Raw genomic sequence first — 13261 nt, 5'->3', positions numbered from 1 at the left:
TCACCTCCCAGGCGGGGACATCAAGACAGTGAGAGGGACCCTCGGCCCACTCAATAGTGGCAACCACGGGAACCTTTGCGACTGACACTTTGACCATGACCTTCATCACCACCTAGGCGGGGAGATCGGCCACAGCTGCAGGCGATGACAGATAGGACTTCATCATCCACGAGGCGCCCTGCACCAACACTCCTACGCACGCCACCGGTGCAAACGGATGGTATCTTTCTAATGGAGAATCAGCGCAAGCGCGAGAGGCGTCGGAGAAATCGCCATGTTCTTTATAAAGAACTTGAGGACTTAGTCCTTCGACACACTCAGGTACATTTACGACCCAATGGTGGGGTCGTTCAAGAAAATGACAGGATCAAATTTCACATCTCCCCCGACTTGGAGCGGCATGAGCGGTATAGCTACCTGCTCAGCCGGTTGGCGCCGAAACCATGCAAGACGTCCACGAGAAGCACTGAGCAAGGGAGCAAGGCGGTTCTTTCTTCATACCTTCCCTAGAAGAATGATAAACGGGTGAAGGCTACTGCTCCAGCACCCCCACTAGAGAATCAGAAGATGCCAGCACCGACGGCCACACCGATGGAAGGCGTCGAAGAAGCCAAGCTTACGTTCTCCTCCAACAATGAAGTAGATTCCGAGGGTGCAGCCAACGCTGCCCTCCCACAAGACACAACACTCCCCATGGAGTTTCCTCTTGTTCCCTCTGAAAGGATGGACCAAGATGGAGAAGCTCAAGCCCAGCAGGACGCTGAAAAACGAAGGAATCAACTGAGAAGAACCTTGCCTTGTGTGGTACTATTGGAGTGCAGCCAAGTGAAGGGTCAAGTAATGAATGGTGGCCTCCCGCCATCACCGAGGAGTTCGACTATCCTTCTGAAGAAGAGATCATGCCGAACCCAAGGGCGGACTGCAGAGGACCCTCCTACCACGCCTTGGCCTTCTTCGTGCATGGCTCATGGGTGCAAAGGGGGATGCCATGACAGGCTCATCGATGTCGCAAGAAGCTGCAAGATCCAGGGCCACGTGTCTTCCTGTGACAATAGGGAAAGGCTTATTAGGTGGAGGGAGCACATCACAAAATGAAGATATATACAAGCGTCACTACACCGACATTACATCAAGGCTTCCTCAAGACCTTGAAGGACGACGACAAGTTGCAGACCGGCCAGGGGCCAATACAAGATTAAAATCCATCGCCCGTCAAGGCGTGACGGATGGGTTTCCCGGAGATGGAGAGTGCCAAGACCACCTTGACGATGAAGAAGGTTTCTCTGACTCGTCTTCCTCGCCATCGTTGGAGAGTCGTCCACACTCCCCTCGTTACCATGAACTAGCTTCATCGGTTTTGTCAGATTATGAAGGCGGTGATGAAGACCTCCACACCGCGCCCGTTCGCATGGTGAATCATGGTGATAGCCTCGTGGATCAAGATCCTGCTGCCAAGTCACCCGTTGATGGCATCCATGGCCCAAGTGCTGAAAATATAGTAGCACCACAAGAAGTGTCTCTAGAAGAAGAGGTCAGAAGCGAGCGCCAGACGATTAACCAGTTGGCGTCAAAGTTTTGACCAGTTTATTGAGATCATGATGAACAACCAAGGCGTCCCTCCACATGGCGTACTTCAGCGAGTGGACAATCCGCAAGAGGAGGAACTTCAGGTGGGCCCTCCTGCTAGGGTGCCCTTAAATGATGTGCCTCAACATGACCCCAACACACAAGCTCGGCCTTGGGTTAGCCCTGCTGGTTCTGCCAACGCAGTACCACGCGCTGTTATGCTGAAGGACTACCACGACATGGTCGGGGATATGGTGGACAAGAAGTTGAAGCAAATGGCGATAGATCAAGCCCCTCGCACCTCCGAGAGTGAGCTGGAGAAGCCTTACGAGGCATGGCATGACATGATGGCGTATCCTGCAGGGTGGCACCCACCAAAGTTCCGTCAATTTGATGGAACCGGTGATGCAAGGGAGCACTTGGCATACTTCGAGGCGACATGCGGTGACACATCAAACAACCCTTCACTTCTCCTTCGCCAATTTTCAGGGTCATTAATCGGGCCCACCTTCCATTGGTACAACCGTTTACCGGTTGGGTCCATTGGGAGTTGGGTGGCCATGAAAGAGGTTTTCAAGAAGTACTTCATCGCCATGAAGAAGGACTTCTCCGTTGTCGAGCTGGCGCAAGTCCGACAACGATGACATGAGTCCATTGATGACTACATCGTCCGCTTCCGCAATAGTTATGTGTGTCTCGCCAGGGAGATGCACCTCGAGGATGCCATTGAGATGTGCGTCCATGGGATGCAGCAACATTGGTCACTTGAAGTCTCTCGGCGTGAGCCTAGAACTTTTAGTGCTCTCAACATGGCGGTAGCAGCCATGAAGCTTGAGTTTGAGAAATCACCGCAGATAATGGAGCTCTATAAGAATGCCAGCGCATTTGATCCCGCCAAGCGCTTCGCCTCAACGTCCAAACAAGTCAACAACGGTAGCAGGGCTAAGGCACCAGCCGAAACAAACACCACCAAGGTCTTCTCATCTGCACCGCAAGGCCATGTACCCATCTTGGGTGCAAGAGGCGAACAAGCCGGAGGGAGGCAACGTCTGTCGATGCAGGAGCTCCTCAAGAAGCAGTACGTCTTCCGTTGGGAGCTCACCAAGGACATGTTCGACCAGGTTATGGAGCATCGGGCCTTGAACTTACGAGATCCTCGGAGGCCTGATCAGGTGAGCATGATAGATAATCCTTTATTTTGCCCATATCACAGGTATGTGGGACATGTCATTGAAGATTGTGTCATGTTCAAAGAATGGCTCCAAAGAACCATTAATGAGAGAAGGATCAACCTCGACCCAGAAGCTATCAACCTAGATTACCATGCAGTAAACATGGTGAGCATGAAGTTACCGTCTCCGCCAAGTGAAGCCACGGAGCTCGAAGAAACATGGGTGCCACTGGCCCAAGTTGAAGACGAGCTATCCAAGAGCGTGGGTGGTGGAGTCGTGGTCGAGGTAGCCATGCGAAGAATGTCGTGGTCGATGTCGAGTCAGGGTGGCCGGTGTCGAGGAAGTCACCGTGGAGCCGCGGGCGCAAGGGGACGCCGAGTTAGCATGGGCGCAGTGGTGTCGAAGTAGGGGTGCGCCAGGAGATGATGTTGTTGACGACGCGTCGCGGCGGGTTTGCCAAGCCCGGGGAGACATCATGGACGAAGGCAGGCACCGGTGTTGCCAGCACCGGACATGCATAGACGGACGAAGACGAAGTTGACGAAGCTTCGCGCCAGGCTTGCCAGGCCCGGGGTCACGTCGTGGACAAAGGCACGCGGCGGTGTTGCCAGCACCGGGCATGCATAGACTGGGACCTGCACAAGCTGTACGCCATGTCGAAGAAGTCGGAGAGGCCAGCAGAGAAGGACTCGATGACGGTTGCGGCGCCAATCGGCACAGGGCCAATGTCGCGCGCGGGTGTCGGAGTAGATGAAGCGATCAAGGTAGATGACGACGACGCTGGCGACGGGCTGGTGCTGGACGAAGACGAACGGGGTGGACGGGCGGCAACGGCGGCTACCGGGGTAGCGGCGGCGGCGGCCGAAGAAGAGCGGCGGCGGCGGCCTGACAGCAGCGGCGGCGGTTAGGTTATGAGCGCGGTGGCGATGCTCGAAGTAGGCGAAGAACCCTGACAGCGTGACGAAGACCGGCGCGGACGATGGCGTTCCCACGCCAAAGAAGGTGGTGCGGCGCATGCCATAGGAAGTCGACACGCGGGGACGGCGGTGGACCGCGGGCCGCGGCGCTACGGCCCGAAGGGGCGACGCAGCGGCGGCGGGCAGGTTGGGGTGACGACGGAAGTCCTCGGGACGGTCGCAGGGACCGCGGGCCGCGGTGCTACAGCCCGATGGGGCGGCGCAACGGCGGAGCGCGGTGTGGTGCAACCGCGTGGACGGCCTCGAGACGGCGGCGTGGACCCCGTGCCACGCTCGCTACGGCCTGACGGGGCAATGCAGCGGCGGCGCGAGGGTCGGTGCAGCCACGGGGACAGCCTGGAGCAGACGGCCTCGGTGCGGCGGTGGACCGCGGGCCGCGGCACTACGGCCCGAAGGGGCGACGCAGCGGGGACGCGGGTCGGTGCATCCGGGAGAAGAACAACAGGGCGGCGGCGCTGCGGCCCGACGGTGCGACGCAGCGGCAGCCCGTTGCTCGATCGGCGGAGGGGCGTGCGGAACTCGGAGACGATCTTCACGGGACCCGCGGAGGCGCGCGTAACTGATGGGCCAGGTCGGTCGCGCGGCGTAGATGAGGCGGATCACGGTGGCGAGTGGGTGATCAAGCCGATCGCGCGCGAGGTCGGAGATGCCGCTCGGTGGAGGCGTGGTGGCGGCGGAGTCCGAGATGAAGCCGGTGGCGGCGGGCGGCAGGGCGGCTATGATTGGCCGCAGCATGGCGCGAGGCTGCCGGGTCGGGGTGATGCAGGAGTCCCGGTCGGAGCAGAGCGCGGTGACGGCCGGCGTAGATCGATGGGCGGGCCGTCGCGCGAACGGCGGCGGTGAAGGGCTGCCGCATGACGCGAGGCCGCCGGATCGGGGCGACTGGCGGACCGATGCGTGGACGACGCACGAGGCCGCCGCGTCGGGGCGACCGATGTGCAGACGCACGGACGGCGCGCGAGGCCACCGAGTCGGTGAAGAAGCTGGCCAATCGCGCCGGTGTTGAAGTAGAGGCGCACGGGGTCGACGGCGGCGGTGGGAGACGCAAACCGGATCACATAGACCGGAAAACCAAAAAGTAAACGCCGATCAAAGCGACTAGCGAGAGAGAGAAAACCCGGATCAAAGGATCGGGATAAAAGACTCTCTAGGGCAGCCGGCTAACACGGCCGGCGGACGAACCCTAGGTACGGGCGGCGCGGCCCCCGGCGGCGGTCATGGAGGCCGACCGCCCCGGGGGCGGCACGCAGGTGCGGAAGCGGCGGCGGCTAGGGTTTAGGATCGACTTGCGATAGATACCATGTTAGAAGGGAGAGAGGGATTTGGTGGAATAGTTCGTTCATTGTATTGCTTGAGCCTCGTGGGCATATATATAGGAGTACATGATCATCTTGGAGTACAAGGCAAGGTAAAATAATATCCTACGCTATCCTAGCTTTCCTATACAATCACGTTACTCAACACGCCCGATTTAAAATGGTGCTCTCTGGAGAGTCAACATCGACCCGGCGCTGGTGCAGGAGGTGTCCATGGACAACGTCCTCAGCACAAAGCTTGGCTAGGCCCCGGCCAGGCAGGCCTGTCTCCGTGTCGCCTGCCCAACACCGTACCCTGCACCACTGTCAACAAAGTCTGCTCGTCGGGGACGAAGGGTATCCATATTTCATCTCTTCACCTGCAATGTCTCCGTAGTTACTTGTCGCCGCTGCTAAAAAACTTATGTTATTGCCTGTTGGCCTGCTCCTTGCTATCTGAAGTATATTTTCTTTCTATCGCTCATTCGCTATCTGAAGACTTTTATGTAGGTAATTTTAATGTGTGTTTAGCTTTCAGTTTTTACTTCTACTTCACAGAGTGGAAGATTGTAAGAAAACATTGGCTGATCTTTAACAATTATTCTTAGAAGTAAACCTAAACAGTATTTGAAGATATATGGTGAGTCACTGAACATGTATACTGTTTTTTCTTCAGGATATGGATGACTATCTGATGCAGGTTTCTTCCCAAACTTAAGAATGAGATACCTGGTTAAAGAAATGCTACCTATAGGGAAAGCTTGAGCACCCTAGAGAATTTAGAATTGATCATGGTAAGGCCGGCAAAGCCTGAAATCTCATTTTGATCCACGTTCAAAGATTACATGGTAGCATATATACTTGAAGTTGGCATGGAATATCAAAATTAAAAACAGACTTCGCCTATTCCCTATTTTGAAGAGCAGTGGGAATCAATTTTCTGATGTTCTTTGTTGGCGATTTCCCTAACCATGCAATAATAAATTTTGAACAGAATGTTAACTGTCAAATATTTCAAGCATATATGAACTAGTATATCTTGAATGCACCAAGACAAGAAGATAGCATGAACACGTACGGCTAGGGTATGCATTTAGTAGGTGTTTTCCATTTTGAAGATGCATAATAGACTAAAAGAGACAGATCATTGAATAAAATACCCTACTGGATCTGCACGAGGGCGCGAACTAACAAGTTTTCACTTTCTCAACTGGCTGCAGGGTGATCGACGCGGACCATTGCGGCCCGATGGGCGTCGCGCTCTTCAACTACTCGGAGGCAGACTTCACCATGAAGCCCCGCGACCGTGTCATACAGATTATCGTCTAGGTGATTGCGACGCAGGAGGTCCCCGGGTGGAGGACCTCGACGCCACCGTCCGGAGGTCACCGAGGTGGAGGACAATGCCACCGTCCAGAGTTCCTCAAGGTGAAGGTCCTCGACACTTTGTAGATACATCCAGAGAAGTGGTCTGGTTAGGTTGGTGATGAAATGCTAGGGAAGGTACCAACCTTGTGATGATGGTTGTGTGTGTCCTCGTGATCTTTTCGAGTTGAGATGTTCAATGTTGCATCTATGAACACTGCAAGTGTTAAGATGGTTCTGTGACCTTATTTTATTTTGCACTGGACATGTCTCTGATCTCCATTCATGAATACTGCATCTATTTTTATTTTTTCAATTCCTAATCTTTTACTAGTAGCGTTGGTAAAAACTGTGCGCTACTAGTATTTAGGATACTAGTAGCGCTGGTATCATAGGCACGCTACTATTACTTCGTTAGTAGTAGCGCGGGTCTATAATAGCAGTAGCGTGGGTGGCACACGCTACTACTAATAAAGTTAGTAGTAGCGTGGGTTTAACCCACGCTACTACTAACTATTAGCTGTAGCGCGATACTAGTAGCGCAGGTACCCGCGCTGCTAGTAGCCATTTTACCTGCGCTGCTAGTAGTCCTTTTCTTAGTAGTGTAAGTAAGTATGAAGTATACTTGGTCTTGGTCGTGCGCTTTGATGCATGAATGCAATGGCGGAGTGACGGCTAGGCCAAACCAGGCTATGGTGGCCTGCCCAGCCCAAAAAAAGGGTGAAGAGTGGTGCTAAATTCGGGCCTGAGAATAAAATTTCAAAGGTATTTATTGTCCTAGCCCGCCCAGAGAAGTGCCAGCTCGTGGTAGTGTTCAACAGCCGTGGATTAGGCCACCAGATGGTTATATAAAGATCAATGTTGATGGGGGTAATGGGACACATGGTGATAGAGAGTGATGTGGCTGTAATTTGTCGTGATCATCTGGGTAATTATATGGGTTCATCGGCATTCAATTTCATGGGCATTACCGACATGCCAACCTTGAAGCCCTAGCATGCCGCAAGGCTTTGGCATTCGCCAATGATTTGAACATCTCCTGGGTCCTCGTCTCTTCAGATTGCTCCACAGTGATAAAAGATATTGAGGCAAACCAAGGTGGGAGGCATGCAACTATTATCCATGAGATTCCTGCTAGTAAACTAGATTTTTCGAACTGTGATTTTATGTATGAGAGAAGGCCACGAAACTTTGAGGCTCATAGTATAGCTAAATTTTCTTTGTCTCTAGGTGTAGGAAGACATGCATTGTTCCTTCAACCACATGACATTGTAATGTTTCCATGAAAGTTGTTTGAATAAACAATCGTTAGTGCATCTCCAACGCTGACCCTCAAATGAAGGAAATATGCCCTAGAGGCAATAATAAACTTATTATTTATTTCCTTATTTCATGATAAATGTTTATTATTCATGCTAGAATTGTATTAACCAGAAACTTAGTACATGTGTGAATACATGGACAAAACAAAGTGTCCCTAGTATGCCTCTACTTGACTAGCTTGTTAATCAAAGATGGTTATGTTTCCTAACCATAGACATGTGTTGTCATTTGATGAACAAGATCACATCGTTAGAAGAATGATGTGATGGACATGGCCCATCTGTTAGCTTAGCATCATGATCGTGTCAGTTTCATTGCTACTGCTTTCTTCATGACTTATACAAGTTCCTCAGACTATGAGATTATGCAACTCCCGAATACCGGAGGAACACTTTATGTGCTACCAAACGCACAACGTAAAAGGGTGATTATAAAGGTCCTCTACAGGTGTCCCTGAAGGTGTTTGTTGGGTTGGCATAGATCGAGATTAGGATTTGTCACTCCGTGTTTCGGAGAGGTATCTCTGGGCCCTCTCGGTAATACTCATCACTATAAGCCTTGCAAGCGTTCTGACTAATGAGTTGGTTGCGGGTGAAGTATTACGGAACGAGTAAAGAAACTTGCCGGTAACGAGATTGAACTAGGTATGATAATACCGACGATCGAAATTCGGGCAAGTAACATACCGATGACAAAGGAAACAACGTATGTTGTTATGCGGTTTGACTGATAAAGATCTTCGTAGAATATGTAGGAGCCTGTGACGCCCGGATAATTAAGCTACAATAATCCTCTCCTAATGATGCCACATCACCATGATCTCTGTTGTTAAAACTCTCCTTGATTCGAAACCGGGTCAAATTCAGATTTGAAAGTAAAGTCGAAAATAAAAGTTTACAAAAGTCAAAAACTAAAATGTGCAAACTCGGGCAAATAATTCATAGGTGTTGTTGGTGGAGAAACCAAAATTTTATAAAATGTTTAAGTGCAAAAAATGATTAAAATAGTGGCTTCAGCAATTATATAGATGCTTTTTATATTTTATAAAATATCAAACTAATTTATTTGAGTCCCAAACTTTTTGTGGCGGAGGGTTAAACTATAGCACTAATTTAGGTGTGGGTATCATATATTTAGTTAACTAAAATATTGGGAAAGTAAAATAAAATAAATAACAGAAATAACAAAAGAAAAGTAAATGAAAACCAAATGACAAAAAGAAAATAAAACAAACCCCTCCTACCTTGGGCCTTAAGGCCCATCTACCTAGCAGGCTGGCCCAGACGCATGCTCCCTCCTCATCTTCCCTGTTCACGTTGCCGTGGACACCGGCGATTGCCGCCACGACATAGGACGATGCTGTGGCGCCCATCCACCGCTTCCCCCTCGCCTATATCTCCATCGGGCCGAAACCCTAGCCGACCCCTCCTCATTCCCCTTCCCCTCGTATAGATCGCTAGATCCGCACCACCGACACCGCTCTCCGCCGTTGTCGTGCGCCCGCATAGCCTGCCATCTCGCCCTACCACATCCAGCATGTGCCCCGATGACTAGAACCGCATCCGTCCGCTTCGCCATCATCCTCTACATCGACCAGTGCCACCCGTTGAAGCTCATCACCGTTGCAGCGCTGGATCGAAGCTTCTTCCTCCTCGGGTCTCCGACGAACCACGACAACGCCGACCAACTCTACAGCTCCTAAGCCACTCAACGGGCCTCCTTGTGCCTCCACGGTGAGCACCGCGTCCAAATCCCCCCTCCTCCTCTTCGATTTGACGCCGTAGGATGCTGCGACCGCCACGCGCGAAGCTCCACATGCCCGATCCTCCCCTGTACGCGCTCGTGCCTTACTGGCCACCTCGCGACCCCATGTGTGGCTTCCGCTGCCTATCGTCCCTCACTGTTACTACTGCATCGGTGCACTGCTGCCGCTAGTTGCTTCTGCTGCTCATGGCTGCTTCTCTCGCCGCCGTTCTTTGCCACTGTGTTCGCCTGCAACTCTGCTGCTGGCCGCACCATCGCGCGCGCCTCCCCTGCTCGCGTCGGCCCCGTCCCAGCCCCGTCCCACCACGCTCACTTACCGCCCGCTGCGATGTGCCTCGCGCCTGACCGCGCCCGTGTGTGCATGATACGTCTTTGTCGTATCTATAATTTTTTATTGTTCCATGCCAATATTCTACAACTTTCATATACTTTTGGCAACTTTTTATATTTTTTTGGGACTAACATATTGATCCAGTGCCCAGTGCCAGTTCTTGTTTGTTGCATGTTTTATGTTTTGCCGAAACCCAATACCAAACGGAGTCCAAACGGGATAAAAACGGAAGGAGATCATTTTTGGAATATTTATGATTTTTGGGAAGAAAGACCAACGCGAGACGGTGCCCGAGGGGGGCACGAGGCAGAGAGGCGTGCCCCAGGGGGGCAGGCGCGCCCCTGACCCTCGTGGGCACCCCGTAAGGCGGTTGATGCTCTTATTTTGCCGCAAGAAAGCTTATTTTTGGAGAAAAATCTGGGCGAAAGTTTCAATCCAATCGGAGTTACGGATCTCCGGATATATAAGAAACGGTGAAAGGGCAGAATCTAGAGCACAGAAACAGAGAGAGACAGAGAGATAGATCTAATCTCGAAGGGGCTCTCGCCCCTCCCTAGCCATGGTGGTCATGGACCAGAGGGGAAACCCTTCTCCCATCTAGGGAGAAGGTTAAGGAAGAAGAAGAAGAAGGGGGGCTCTCTCCCCCTTGCTTCCGGTGGCGCCGGAACGCCGCCGGGGGCCATCATCATCACCGAGATCTTCACCAACACCTCCGCCATCTTCACCAACATGTCCATCACCTTCCCCCATCTATATTCAGCGGTCCACTCTCCCGTAACCCGCTGTAACCTCTACTTGAACATGGTGCTTTATGCTTCATATTATTATCCAATGATGTGTTGCCATCCTATGATGTCTGAGTAGATTTTCGTTGTCCTACCGGTGATTGATGTATTTCTATGATTGGTTTAATTTGCTTGTGGTTATGTTGCTGTCCTATTGTGCCCTCCGTGTCGCGCAAGCGTGAGGGATTCCCGCTGTAGGGTGTTGCAATACGTTCATGATTTGCTTATAGTGGGTTGCTTGAGTGACAGAAGCATAAACCCGAGTAAGGGGGTTGTGGCGTATGGGATAAACCGGACTTGATGCTTTAATGCTATGGTTGGATTTTACCTTAATGATCTTTAGTAGTTGCGGATGCTTGCTAGAGTTCAAAGACTTTTCTTTCAGCTTAGTTAATAATTTCTTAATATCAGATCTATCATTGCAAGCAAGAAAATCTCTAGCAGTTTCTTCATCCATAACATAACCCTCAGGCACAACAGGCAATTCATATCTAGGGGGAGAATCTTCATCATCACTTTCATCAGTATTATCAGTTTCAATAATTTCATTCTCTCTAGCCCTAGCAAGTTGTTCATCAAGAAATTCACCTAATGGCACAGTATTATCAAGCATAGAAGTAGTTTCATCATAAGTATCATGTATAGAAGAAGTGGCATCATCAATAACATGCGACATATCAGAATTAATAGCAGAAGCAGGTTTAGGTGCCGCAAGTTTACTCAAAACAGAAGGAGAATCAAGTGCAGAGCTAGATGGCAGTTCCTTACCTCCCCTCGTAGTTGAGGGAAAAATCTTAGTTCTTTCGTCCTTCAAGTTCCTCATAGTGATCAGCAGATATAAATCCCAAGTGACTCAAAGAATAGAGCTATGCTCCCCGGCAACATCGCCAGAAAATAGTCTTGATAACCCACAAGTATAGGGGATCGCAACAGTTTTCGAGGGTAGAGTATTTAACCCAAATTTATTGATTCGACACAAGGGGAGCCAAAGAATATTCTCAAGTATTAGCACTTGAGTTGTCAATTCAACCACACCTGGAAAACTTAATATCTGTAGCAAAGTATTTAGTATCAAAGTAATATGGAAGTAACGGTAATAGTGGCAAAAGTAAAAGTAGTAGTTTTGTAGTAATTGTAACAGTGGCAATGGTAAAGTAACTAAGCAAAAGATCAATATGTGAAAAGCTTGTAGGCATTGGATCAGTGATGGATAATTATGTCGGATGTGATTCCTCATGCAACAGTTATAACATAGGGTGACACAGAACTAGCTCCAGTTCATCAATGTAATGTAGGCATGTGTTCCGAATATAGTCATACGTGCTTATGGAAAAGAACTTGCATGACATCTTTTTTCCTACCCTCCCATGGCAGCGGGGTCCTATTGGAAACTAAGGAATATTAAGGCCTCCTTTCAATAGAGTACCGGACCAATGCATTCACACTTATCGAATACATGAACTCCTCAAACTACGGTCATCACCAGGAGTGGTCCCAATTATTGTCACTTCGGGGTTGCCGGATCATAACACATAGTAGGTGACTATTGACTTGCAAGATAGGATCAACAACTCACATATATTCATGAAAACATAATAGGTTCAGATCTGAAATCATAGCACTCGGGCCCTAGTGACAAGCATTAAGCATAGCAGAGTCATAGCAACATCAATCTTATAACATAATGGATACTAGGGATCAAACCCTAACAAAACTAACTCGATTGCATGGTAAATCTCCTCCAACCCATCACTGTCTAGCTAGCCTACGATGGAATTACTCACGCACAGCGGTGAGCATCATGAAATTGGTGATGGAGATTGGTTGATGATGACGACAGCGACGGATTCCCCTCTCCGGAGCCCCGAACGGACTCCAGATCAGCCCTCCCGAGAGAGATTAGGGCTTGGCGGCAGCTCCGTATCGTAAAACAGGATGAATCCTTCTCTCTGATTTTTCCCTCCCCGAACGTGAATATATGGAGTTGGAGTTGAGGTCAGTGGAGCATGAGGGGGCCCAGAAGGAAGTGGGGCGTGCCCAGGGGGGTAGGATGCGCCCCCACCCTCATGGACAGGGTGTGGGCCCCCTGGTCTCGATTCTTTCGCCAGTATTTTTTATTAATTCCAAAAATATTTTCCGTGAAGTTTCAAGTCATTCTGAGAACTTTTATTTCTGCACAAAAATAACACCATGGCAATTCTGCTGAAAACAGCGTCAGTCCGGGTTAGTTCCATTCAAATCATGCAAGTTAGAGTCCAAAACAAGGGCAAAAGTGTTTGGAAAAAGTAGATACGATGGAGACATATCATGTAGCAACTAGGGTTGTCTACATCTTCCATGCCAGGTGGGTTATTCTCACGGTGAGTGGACTCCGCTCTTCATTCACGAGAAAATGGTCGGTATCCGGGATGCCAGCCCCATGCTCAAATCAAATCAAAATAATTGCAAACAAAACTCCCCCAGGACTGTTATTAGTTAGACGGTACCCGTTGTTTCTGACCAGCCGTGGAATGTGCTTGTTGGTGGTGGGGGAGTATAAACTCTACCATCCTGTTTGGGAACCGCCTATAATGTATGTAGCATGGAAGATATCGAGATCTCTTGGTTGTTATGTTGATAATGAAAGTATACCGGTCAAAATATTATTTATCTCTGTTGCAAAACTCGAGCTCTAGCACCTCTG

Source organism: Triticum aestivum, chromosome 5B (genome assembly GCF_018294505.1).
Source record: "Triticum aestivum cultivar Chinese Spring chromosome 5B, IWGSC CS RefSeq v2.1, whole genome shotgun sequence".
Lineage (NCBI taxonomy): Eukaryota > Viridiplantae > Streptophyta > Magnoliopsida > Poales > Poaceae > Triticum > Triticum aestivum.
Note: the sequence above shows the minus strand (reverse complement) of the source record.